Here is a 13,106-nt window from a genome sequence, read left to right as displayed (position 1 = left end):
TCATAATGAGCAATGGCTTTATACTAAGACCACAAGGACCAATAGGAGCAGAATTAGGTCATTCACCTCTTCTGCTCCACCATTTCATCATGTCTTATCCATTTTCCTGCTTAACCCCATTCCTCTTCCTTCTCACCATAATCTTTCAGGCCACAACTTTTCATGCCCTGATGAATCAAGAACCTTAAATACACCCAATGTCCTGGCCTCCACAGCTGCCTGTAGCAATGAATTGCAAAGATTCACCGGATTCTAGCTGAAGAAATGCCACCTCATCTTCGTACTAAGTCACAAGACAAAGGAGCAGAAGTAGGCCATTCAGCCCATCGAGTCTGCACCACCACTCCATTATGAGCTAAACTATTTTCCCATCTAGTTCCAATTTCTGGTTTTTTCCCCATATCCCTTGATACCCTGACAAATTAGATACCTATCAGTCTCCTCCTTAAACACTCTCAATGATCGGGCCTCCACAGCTGTATGTGGCAACGAATTCCATAAATCCACGACCCTCTGGCTAACAAAATTTCTCCTCATCTCTGTTTTAAATGGGTACCCTCTAATTCTAAGACTGTGGCCCCTTGTCCTGGACTCACCCACCAAGGGAAACAGACTTTTCACATCTACTCTGTCCAACCCTTTCAACATTTGAAATGTTTCTATGAGATCCCCTCTCATTCTTCTATACTCTAATGAATACAATCCAAGAGCCAACAAACGCTCCTCATATGTTAGCCCCTGCATTCCAGGAATCATCCTCATAAATCTTTCCTGAACTCTCTCCAACATCAGTACATCCCTTCTAAGATAGGGGGCCCAAAACTGCACACAGTATTCCAAATGAGGACTCACCAGTGCCCCATAGAGCCTCATCAACACCTCCTTACTCTTATACTCTATTCCTCTTGAAATGAATGCCAACAGAGCATTTGCTTTCCTTACTGCCAATCCAACCTGGTGGTTAACCTTTAGGGTATCCTGCATGAGGACCCCCAAGTCACTTTGCACTTCCAATTTTTGAATTTTCTCCCCATCTAAATAATAATCTGCCCGATTATTTCTTCTTCCAAAATGTACAAATGTACATTTCTCAACATTGTATCACATCTGCCATTTCTTTGCCCACTCTCCTAAACTGCCCAAGTCTTTCTGCAACCTTTCCGTTTCTTCAACACTTCTTGCTCCTCCACCTATCTTGGTGTCATCCGCAAACTTAGCCACAAAACCATTTAATCCATGATCTAAATCATCGATATACAGTCGATAAAAAGAAACGGCCCCAACACCAACCCCTGCGGAACATCACTAGTAACCAGCAACCAACCAGAATAGGATCTCTTTATTCCCACCCTTTGCTTTCTGCCTATCAGTCAACTGCTCCACCCATTCCAATATCTTTCCTGTAATTTCATGGGCTCTCATCTTACTAAGCAGCCTCTTATGCGGCACCTTATCAAAGGCCTTTTGAAAATCCAAATACACAACATCCACAGCCTCTCCCTTGTCAATCTTATTTGAGATTACCTCAAAAAATTCCAGTAGGTTGATCAGGCAGGATCTTCCCTTTATGAAACCATGCTGGCTTGGGGCTATCTTGTCATGCACCTTAAGGTATTTCATAACCTTGTCCTTGAGGATCAACTGCAATAACTTTCCAACTACCGATGCCAGACTAATAGGTCTGTAATTTTCTTTTTGCTGCCTCCCTCCTTTCTTAAACAGCGGAACTACACTTGCGACCTTCCAGTCCTCTGGAACCATGCCAGAGTCTATTGATTCCTGGAAGATTATTTCCAATGCCTCCACAATCTCCAAAGCCACCTCCTTCAGAACCCATGGCTTCTAAATGGACCTCTATTCTGAGGTTGAGCCCTCTAGTCCTAGGTTCCCCACTATAGGAAACATCCTCTCCACATCCACTCTATCTACGCCTTTTAACATTTGGTAGGTTTCAATGAGATCTTCCCTCATTCTTCTGAATTCCAGTGAGTATGTCCAGAGCCATCAAATCCATCATATGATAACTCTTTAATTCCAGAATCATTCTCATGAACCTCCATTGAACCCTCTCCAATGTCAGCACACCCTTTCTTTGATTAGCAGCCCAAAACTTCTCTCAATACTCCAAGTGAGGCCTCACCAATGCTTTATAAAGCTTCAACATTACAGCCTTGTTTTTATATTCTAGTCCTCTCAAAATGAATGATAACATTGCATTTGCCTTCCTGACCATTGACTCAACCTGCAAGTTAACCTTTAGGGAATCCTGCATGAGGATTGAATGATAACACAGTATTTCATCTGTCTCTTCTTTGCCCATACTCTTAATCTGTGTAAGTCTTTTTACAGCTTCTCTGCTTCTTCAAAACTACCCGCCCCTCCACCTATCTTTGTTTTGTCCACAAACTTGGCCAAATCATTGACATATATGTAAAAAGAAGCAGTCTTAACACTGACCCCAGTGGAACACCACTAGTCTCTGGCAGCCAACCAGAAAAGGCTCCCTTTATTCCTATTCTTTGCCTCCTGCCAATCAGACAGACCTCTATCCATGCTAGTGTCTTTCCTGTAATACCGTAGTCTCTTGTTAAGCAGCTTCATGTGTGGCACCTTATCAAAGGCCTTCTAAACATCCATCGATTCTCCTTTGTCTAACCAGCTTGCTATTTTCTCAAAGAATTCAAACAGATTTGACAGGCAAGATTTTCCATTGAGGAAACCATGCTGAATTTGGTCCATTTTATCATGTGCCTTCAAGTACCTCATCCTTCATCTTCCCATCCACTGAGCTCAGACTAACTGGCCAATAATTTTCTTCTGCCTCCCTTCCTTCTTAAGGAGTGGAGTGACATTTGCAACTTACCATTCCTCCAGAGCTATTCCAGAGTCTAGTGATTCTTGAAAAATCATTACTAATGCCCCCACAATCTCTTCAGCTTCCTCTTTCAGAACTCAAGGATGTAGGTTTCCACCTGGTCCAGGTGACTTGTCTACCTTTAGACTTTTTCAGCATCCCAAGCACCTTCTCCCTCGTAATAGCAATTGCACTAACTTCTGCCCCCTGACACTTCTGAACCTATCTTTAGAATACTTCTTCTTTGAGATCAACCTTTCCTGCACCTTCTGAATTTCTCCTAGAAATCCCAGCTATTTCTATTTTGCCGTCATCCCTGTTAGTGTCCTCTTCCAATCAATTTTGGCCCGCTCCTCTGTCATGCCTCCATAATTCTCTTTACTCCACTGTAATACTGATATATCTAACTTTAGCTTGCAGGGTGAAGTCAATCATATTATGATTATTCTTTCCTAAATTTCCTTTACCTTAAGATCCCTAATCAAATCTGTTTATTAGACAACACCCAATCGAGAATTGCCTTTCGCCTAGTGGGCTCAACCACAAGTTGCTCTAAAAAGCCAACTTGTAGGCATTCTATAAATTCTTTCTCTTGGGATCCAGCACCAACCAGCTTTTCCCAATCTTCCTGCATACTGTAATCCCGCATGGCTATCATAATATTGCCCTTTTGACATGAGATTTATATCTCCTATTGTAATTTGTAGCCTACATCCTGGCTACTGTTTGGAAACCTATATATATATATATATATATATATATATATATTTATCTCCCATCAAGGTCTTTTCACCTTTGCAGTTTCTTAGCTACCCATAACGATTCCACATCTTCTAATCCTATGTCACCTCCTTCTAAGTATTTGATTTTATCTTTACCAACAGAGCCACTCCACCCCCTCTGCCCTTTTGATACAACATGTATCCTTGGATGTTAAACTCCCAACTGTCAAGCTTTCTCTACATCAAACCAAACTGATTCTTTATTAACTTGGTCCTCATGAATACCAGATTCCAAACTTAAAACCGAGTCTATGATCATTCTCCCTTTACAAAATCCAGTTTGGTATACAGTTAATTTTCCTGGAACCAAACCCCCATGGATACAGAGGGTGGACTGTACTTTCCACAAAATAAGAAAGCCTTGCTATAACCATTCATTCCATTATCTACATACTGTACCTGTGAACTCTCAGTAAAATTGGAAGGATCTGATTGATCCCTTAACAGGTTTCAATATAGGGATAACAACTGCTGATTTCCAGGAAGGAGGAAGTGTTCCTTTAGGCCATATTGTATTAAAGAATTCCAAGACCAACATAAGTTTCAAACTGGATAACCATGTAAACATATTATAACAAATATCATCATTCCCAGGTTATGTTTGACCAGAACTATTAATAGTCCTTTTAAGTCAGCCAATATAAATTCAACATCCAAACAGGAACTGGAGCAGTTTTTTTCTCAGCAATCTGAGAATTGTTTGCCAAAACTGTTACTCAATAAAACATCTCTTCTTTACATAAATTGCTGAATTATGTACACTGAGATACAGTATGGTTTTGCAAATAATTCTGTTGTTCAGAGTCAGTACCTGAAACCTTTACCCCACTATATATAATTGACAATGCATCAAGTTTTCTAAATCCAATCCATTTTGCATATCATAACCCAAACTTCCCCTCCCTGGATATCTTTCCCTATGCTATCACAATACATTCTCCAATATATTTTCTTTGCCCTGCTCACTACTTTTCTCACTATGGCTCGAGCTCTTTTATATTGTATGAACAACAATGGCTGAAGTTTCTGAAAGCATTTTGGAGGGCACAGGAAAAATACATCCTAAAGATGAAGATTAGTTGAAACAGTGGATGAGGCAAAAGAGAGAATATAATATAGCAAAAACTAGTGGGAAGGTAGAGGGTTGGGAAGCCTTTAAAAACCAACAAAAGGCAACTAAAAAGGCCATAGAGAAAAGATGAAGGTCATGGGGATTGCAATATGCAGGAGGATTGGGAGAATCAGGTTGGTGCTGGATCGCAAGTGAGGGAATTTATACAATCCCTGCAAGATGGCTTTTTAGAGCAGTTTGTGGTTGAGCCTGCTAGGGGAAAGGCAATTCTGAATTGGCTGTTGTGCAATGAACCAGATTTAATTAGGGAGCTTAAGGTAAAGGAACCCTTAGGATACAGTGACCGTAATATGATAGAATTCACCCTGCAGTTTCAGAGGGAGAAGATAACATCAGATGTATGTATTACAGTGGAGTAAAGGAAAAATGAGGTAACTGTAGTTGTCGAGGGAAGTCAAAGACAGCATAAAAGCAAAAGGGAAGGCATATTTTATAGTGAAAGTTAGTGAGAAGTTAGAAGTTTGAGAAGCTTTTAGAAACCAGCAGAAGGCAATTGATAAAAACCATAAGGAGAGTAAAGATGAAATACAAAGCTAAGTTAGTCTATAATATAAAAGTAGGTACCAAAAACTTTTTCAGTTATATAAAGAGTAAAAGAGAGGCAAGAGAGGATATTGGACAGCAGGAAAATGCTACTGGAGTGGCAATAATAGGGGGTAAAGAAATGGTGGATGAACTTAATAAGCATTTTGCGTGAATCTCCATGGTGGAACACACTAGCAGAATGCCAGAATGTGTAAGTATCAGGCAACAGAAGTGACTGTTGTGGCTATTACAGTACTAAAGAGAAGATGCTCAGGAAGCTGAAAGCACTGAAGGTAGATAAGTCACCCACACCAAATGATCTACACCCCAGGGTTCTGAAATGGATAGCTGAAGAGATTGTAGAGGCATTAGTAATGATCTTTCAAGAATCACAAGATTCTGCAATGGTTTCCAGAGAACTGGAAAATTGCAAATGTCACTCCAGTCTTTGAGAAGTGGGGGGGGGGGGGTCAGTAAAAGCAAAGTATATGCCAGTTAGCCTGACTTCATTGGTTGATAAAATATTGGAGTCCATGAATAAGGATGAGATTTCGGGGTATTTGGAGGCAAATGATAAAGTAGACCAAAGTCAGCAAGGTTTCCTTAAAGGGTAAGTCTTGCCTGACAAATTTGTTGGAGATCTTTAAGAAAATACCTGGCAGGATAGAGAAAGCAGAGCTTGTGGATGTTGTTTACTTGAATTTTCAGAAAGCCTTTGACAATGTGCCACACTTGAGGCTGCTTAAAAAGATAAGAGACCGTGGTATTACAGGAAAGATACTAGCAAGGATTTAGAAGATTGTCTTGTTGGCAAAAGGCAAAAATTGGGAATAAAAGGGGCCTATTCTGATTGCCTACCATTGACTAGTAGCATTCCGCAGAGGTCAATATTGGGAACCCTTCTTTTCACGTTCTATATCGATGATTTGGATGACAGAATTGATAGGTTTTTGGCCAAGTTTGCAGACAATGCGAAGATAGGTGCAGGGACAGGTAGTGTGGGGAAGCAGGGAGTCTGTAGATGGTCTTAGACACATTGGCAGAATGGGCAAAGAAATGGCAGGTGGAATATAGTATAGCAAATCAAAAATCAGAGGTGCAAGGGACTCGGAAGTCCTTGTACAGGATTTCTGAAAGGTTAACTTGTAGGTTGAGTCAGTGGTAATGAAAGCAAATGCAATGTTAGCATTCATTTCAAGAGGACCAGAATATAAAAGCAAAGATGTGATGCTGGGGCCTTACAAGGCATTGGTCAGAGAGCATGTGCAGTATTGTGAGCAGCTTTGGGCCCCTTATCTGAGAAAAGATGTGCTGGCATTGGGGAGCATCCAGAGTAGGTTAATGAGAATGATTCTGGAAAAGAAAGGGTTAGTGTATGAGAAGTTTTTGATGGCTCTGGGTCTGTACTTGCTGGAGTTTAGAAGAAAGAGGGTGGGGGAATCTCTCAACTATCTATCAAATATGTAATTGTCATTTGAAACCTATCAAATATTGAAAGGCCTAGATAGAGTGGATGTGAGAGGATGTTCCTTATAGTGAGAAAGTCTAGGATCAAAGGGCATGGCTTCAGAAGAGAGGGACATCCATTTAGAACAGAGATGAGGAAAACTTTCTTTAGCCAAAGGATGGTGAATCTATGGAATTCATTGCCACAAATGGCTTTGCAGGCCTAGTCATTGCGTATATTTAAGTCAGAGATTGATAGGTTCTTTATTAACTAGGATGCCAAGGGCAACAGGGAGAAGGAAGGAGAATGGGGTTGAGAGGGATAATAAATCAGTCATGATGGAATGATGGAGCAGACTCGATGGGCCAAGTGGCCTAATTCTGTTCCTATGTCTTATGGTTCTATGGTATGAAAGTTGAATAGGAGTAACACTGCTTAACTTTCCAAAAAGCCTTATTCTGCTCCTTCGCAGCTCTTTTACATTCATCCGTCCACCAGGGAACAGCTCTCTTTTTATTATCTCCCAAAAATCTGGGAATTGTTTGCTTAGCTATTGCGTTGAGTACACTGCACAAGTTATTACTCAACGATATCCTCCAAAACCAAATGATCATATAAACCATCAAATACATCCTAGTTTGTCTATTCTAAAATTTCATGTGGAGATACGAGAAACATCCACATCTATTCCCATTGTACAGATAATGGGGAAATGATCACTCCCCACTGTTATATTGTGATACATTTCAGTTACACACACCTGTTATAGCCTCAGATAAGGCTTATAGCAGAAACAGTGTCATTAAATAGATTTCTCCTTGTACTCCTACCATCATTCCAGCACACCACTTTTCTTCCAGTCTTCCATTTTCCCATTTCCACCCACACTTCCCAATATATTACAAGAGGTTATAAAAAGATATTATCCATACTTTACTATTCTTTTCTCAAATTTCATCCCCAATTGACTGATAAGCAACTCCAATTTCCATACGTCTATGTGCTATCCTGTTTTTGACAAAGGTAGCCACTCCTCCTCCATTACCCATTTACAGATTGTGTCTTATATCAACATAATCTTGTATCTTAAAACTTAAACAAGATTTCAACCAGGTTTCTTGCACACTTAAAACATCAGGTTTATTTGGTAAATCTTCAATAAATGGCTTAAAATTATTGGACCATTAGCTAAGATCAGGAAAAACCATCAACAACCTGCCTTTGAAGTCCGAACTTTATTTACTCCTCCTTGTAAAGCATCATTAATAACCTATAGTTTTATCTCTAGATGTTTTCTACAGCTTAATTTTAATCTTTTTCTGTTCTACTTTTAGTTTGTGCTGTACAATTTACCACATTTGCCATAACAGTGACAAACTTTAGTTTATCAACAATTAGAGTTACCTTTGTTATACAATTATGCACTTTACATACTGTCTTTAATCTATATATTAAGAGGTCCTATTGACACTGTCTTCTGTACTTTCTGCAGAGCCTCTGCATTTGATGTCCATTTCCACACAAAAACACTGCACTTCACACTTTTCTTATATACAGGCCACCATTCATAAATAGAGCAAAGTTCCCCTCCACAGTTGCTACACTTTTTCCACCACAATTGCAATAATCATGTTCTCCACCACATCTACTTTTTATCCTTACATACAACTGCTACACAGCCAAACCTCTGGCAGCAAAAGCATCTCAGAGGGGACGACACAAAGATTGAAACCATATAACTCATACAATCTAAATCTGGTTACTTTTTCCATCAAATGTGATCAACACTGTTCTCATTCCACCACAAAACCCTTTTAAATGTCTAGCATCCATAACTCTTCCCCTGACTATATTATTTTTAACTTGATCAATGGATACATATAGAGGCACTTCAGATATTATTCCCCAAACTACTGTTGTTCAATATAACTCTGACATGTTACTTTCCTTCCTCCCACAGCTTTTAACCACAAACTTTTTTCATATTGATAACTACCTTTGCAAAATATTAAGAGTGTCCCATCTCTTCAAGGTTTTGCACCAACAATACCTCCTAATGCTTTTTCCAAATCCTTAGTTAGTCTAATTGGATTGATACCCAGAAACAGGACCACATTCAAATCTCAACAAAACCTTAGACTCTTTCTTCCTTATTTTAAATTTAAATCCTATCTACTGCCTTCAACACTGAATGATAAGCCACTACAATCCTTAATTGGCTTCTTATTTTACAGTTTCCTAGAAACCTGTCATTCGCCTTCCTCCATACAACTACTATTACCCGATATCAGCTCCCATTTGCTACCTCAATCTTCTCTGTCACTTCCTGCTATCTCTACCTCCCCTTCCTCACTGACAGCAACTCCCAACAGCAGGCTCAGTCCTTTGTTCCAACTCCCAACTTTTTTTGTGCAGATGTCACAGTGTAGATTGTTAATGTACATCTTTTTACTGTGTCTCAGTACATGTGACAATAATAAACTAATTGTTAATTATGTGTTACCCACAATGTGGGAAATTGGCTATACTGTATATATTCTGACCACAAAAAGCAAGACAAATCCAAGCCAGCCAATTATCACAAAATCAGTCTGTTCTCAGTCAGCAAACTGATGAAAGCTACCACAACAGTCTATCAAGTGACAATTACACGTCAGTAGCCTACTCGCCAACACCTAGTTTGCATTCCACTATGACCACTTAACAATCAACAAACTGATTAAAGTTACCACAACAGTGCTATCAAGTGACAATTACACATCAGTAGCCTACTCACCAACACCTACTTTGTGTTCCACTTAACTCCAGAACTCATTGCAGCCGTGCTCCAAATATGGACCAACGAGCTAAGCTCTGGAGCTGAAGCAAGAATGACTGTCCTTGATATGAGGAACCAATAGATTAAGTATGGCATCAAGGCAACTTTATAAAGGTTGAAGTCAATGGGTGTCAAAGAGAAAACTCTCCAGTGATTGGAATCATATCTCACACAAAGGAACATGGTTGTGGTTCTAATAGGTCACTCATACCTCTATTAAAAACATGGGTGCATTAAGTAATAAGCATTAAGAACAAGAGTGATGAACTTAGAGCATGGTCAGTACACGGAATTATGATGTACCATTACCGAGACTTGGCTGTTTCAAGGGCAGGATTGGTTGCTTGACTGTTTGATGTTCCAGGGTTTGGATAATTTAGAAGGGATAGGATAGGAGGGAAGGGTGGAGGCGGGATGTGGCACTGCCAATCAGGGATAGTATCACAGCTGCAGAAAGGGAGAATGTCATAGAGAGATTATCTACTAAGTCAGTCTGGGTGGAAGTCAGAAACAAGAAGGGGGTGACAGAGACACTGAAGAGCAGATCAGTAGGCAGATCTTTGAAAGGGGCAGAAAAATTGGGTTGTTTTCACACTTCAACTTCCCTAATATTGATAGGCAGCTCCTTGGTACAAAAGGTTTAGATAAGTCATAATTTCTTAAGTGTGTCCAGGAAGGATTCCTGACACAATATGTAGGCAGACTGACCGGAAGAGAGGCTATAATGGATCTAGTATTAGGCAATAAAACCTGGTCAGGTCACAAAGAAGAGAAAATCGGCAAATGCTGAACATCCAAGCAACACACACAAAATGCTAGAGGAACTCAGCAGCCCAGGAGGAATCTATGGAAAAAAGTACAGTCAACGTTTCAGGCGAAGACCCTTTGGCTGGACGGTCAGGTGACAGAATCCTTGGTGGATATGCATATTGGACATAGTGACCACACTCCCTAACCTCTAGGTTAGCTATGGAGAAGGATAGGAGTAGATACTATGAGAAAACATTTAATTAAAATGGTATTAGGTGTAAACTTGGGAATGTAAATTTGGAAGAAATGTTCTCAAGTATCCTTAAGTAACCTGCACATTTCTGCTGTGGTGCATTTCCTTGTTAAAGAAAAGGTAATAAAGATAATCTTGAGAATTATAGACTAGTGAGTCATACATCATTGGTGGGCAGTGAAGAAGATTCTTAGACAGGATTTATGACAATTTGGAGAAGCGTAGTCTTATCAGGAGCAGTCAGCATGGCTTTGTGAGGGGCAGGTTTTTCTTCATGAGCTTATTGAGTTTACAAAGAGGTGACAAAAACTGATGAAGACAGAATGGTGAATTTGGTGTATGTGCATTTTAATGAGGCCTTTGACAAGGGTCCCCATTGTAGGCTCATCTAGAAAGTCATGAGGCATGAGATACATGGAAACTTAACTGTGTGGATTCAGAATTGGCTTGTCCACAGAAGACAGAGTGGTAGTAGATGGAATGTATTTTGTCTGGTGTTTTGCAGGGATCAGTTTTGGGATCCCTCCTCTTCATAATTTTTATAAATCTCTTGGATTAGGAAGTGAAAGGGTGGGCTATTAAGGTTGCAGATAACACAAAGTTTGGTGGTGCTTTGGATAGTGAAGAAGGGTGCAACAAGATATAAACAGAATGTAAAGCTGGGCAGAGAAGTGGCAGATGGATTTCAATCCAGAAAAATGTGAAGTGATACACTTTGGAAGGTTGAACTTGAAGGCAGAGCACAAAGTTAATTACAGGATTCTAGCAATGTGAAGCTACAGAGTGATCTTGGGTCCCAAGTCTACAGATCCTGCAAAGTGGCCATGCATGTTGGCATGGTGGACAATAAGATGTTTTGTGTGTTTGTCTTCATTACTTGGGGTACTAAGTTCAAGACCTGCAAGGTAATGTTGCACCTCTGTAAAATACTGAATAGATCACACTTTTGAGTATTGCGTTCAGTTGTAGTCGTTTCATTATGGGAAGGATATGGAAGTTTTAGATAAGGTGCAGAGCATATTTACCAGGATGCTACCTGGATTGGAGATCATCTCTGGTAAGGAAAAATTGCACGAGCAGGGGCATTTTTATTTGGAGTGAAGAGTGATGAGAGGTGACTTGATTGAACTGTACAAGATTGTGAGAAGCATACACAGAGTGGACAGTCAGCACCTTTTCCCCAGGGCAACATTGGCCAATACCAGAGGATATCTGTTTAAGATGAATGGAGAAAAATTTATGGTGAGCTGTCAGAGGTAAGTGTTTTTTAACATAGAGAGTACTAGGTGTCTGGAATGCACTACTAGGAGTGGTGATGAAGGCTGTAACAGTAAAGACATTTAAGAAACTCTTAGGCACATGGATGTGAGAAGAATGGGCTGCATAGGGTTAGATTGATCATGGAGTAAGTTGATATAGGTTGCATAATATTGTGGGTTAAGGCATATTGTTCTATGTTCTTGTATCCCGGCTGTGTTAATCCTTCAGGAGTTTATCCATATATCTTCATCAATGCCCTTCCTTCCATTATGAGATCAGAAATATGAATGTTTACTGATGATTGCACAATGCTCAAATCTACTTGCAACTCAGTACATGAAGCAGCATTTAGATAGAAGGCAAGACTGTCAGAAAAAAACTAAGAGAGCCCAACAGGAACTATCAGATCCACTTAATCAGATGTTATTTTCATTCTCTGTTGGGTGGGTTTTAAAAGATTACTAAGAATTTCAGTTTCAGACATCCCTACTAAATGTCAACCTTGAAGAATAAAGCATAAATTGTTATGATGTATTTGTTGAAATTTTTTTCATTTCCTCATTTCTGGGATCTAAGCCATTGTTTTATGGTTTCATTTTTTGAAGCTGATCGCACTTTCTTGTCATTAACAAGAGATTAAATATTGTGAAAAGATCAAAGACATCTATCTTACAGAATTGTAGGCCCAAGAAATTGATTAGCATTGCTAATAACTCATATAGGGAATATGATTTACTAACAGGTGACCGTTTTAAGTTCAGCTAAACATGTTGTGGGTACTACAAGAGTGGAAGGAGTCACAAGCATAGAAAGATGTTATATGCACATCAACAATGGAGTTGAGCCATTTAGTGGGGTGACTCACTGGACCAGGGACATTTCACTCCACCCCAATAGGTATAATATGTGTAGAGTAGCTAATTGAAATCCCATTAAAGCTAATGGTAAAATAATGAATAGACTGCAGTAGAAGATATATAAGTGAATTGCATACGTCATGTCATGACATTGCCACATGATGCATGCACACCTTGCTTAAGATACACATGACATTAGACTTGCATTTCTGACTCCTTTGTTTTTGTTTCACTTAATTTTATGTTTTGAAGTTAGAAAACATAACAAAATACGTGATTTGTGTTAACAATCAACACAACCAAAGATGTGCTGGGCACAGCCCACAACTGCTGTCCCACATTCCAGTGCCTACATAGCATCCCCATGGGACTAAGGAAAGACCATGCTGCTCAGAGGAATCATGAAAGTGAGGAAAGCAGTGGGCCAT

At 39.7% G+C, this 13,106-nt stretch overlaps 1 protein-coding gene across 3 annotated transcripts in view; it reads right to left on the bottom strand.

Moving 5' to 3' along the window:
* The window catches only part of LOC132397172 (anoctamin-9-like), a 111,656-nt gene that overhangs the window by 37,827 nt on the left and 60,723 nt on the right, over nucleotides 1-13,106 (bottom strand). The gene's annotated exons all lie outside the window — the stretch shown is intronic.

This window comes from Hypanus sabinus, chromosome 7, assembly GCF_030144855.1.
Source record: "Hypanus sabinus isolate sHypSab1 chromosome 7, sHypSab1.hap1, whole genome shotgun sequence".
Classification (NCBI taxonomy): Eukaryota; Metazoa; Chordata; class Chondrichthyes; order Myliobatiformes; family Dasyatidae; genus Hypanus; species Hypanus sabinus.
The sequence above is the reverse complement of the archived record's forward strand: the minus strand, read 5'-3'. Positions and strand labels throughout refer to the sequence as shown.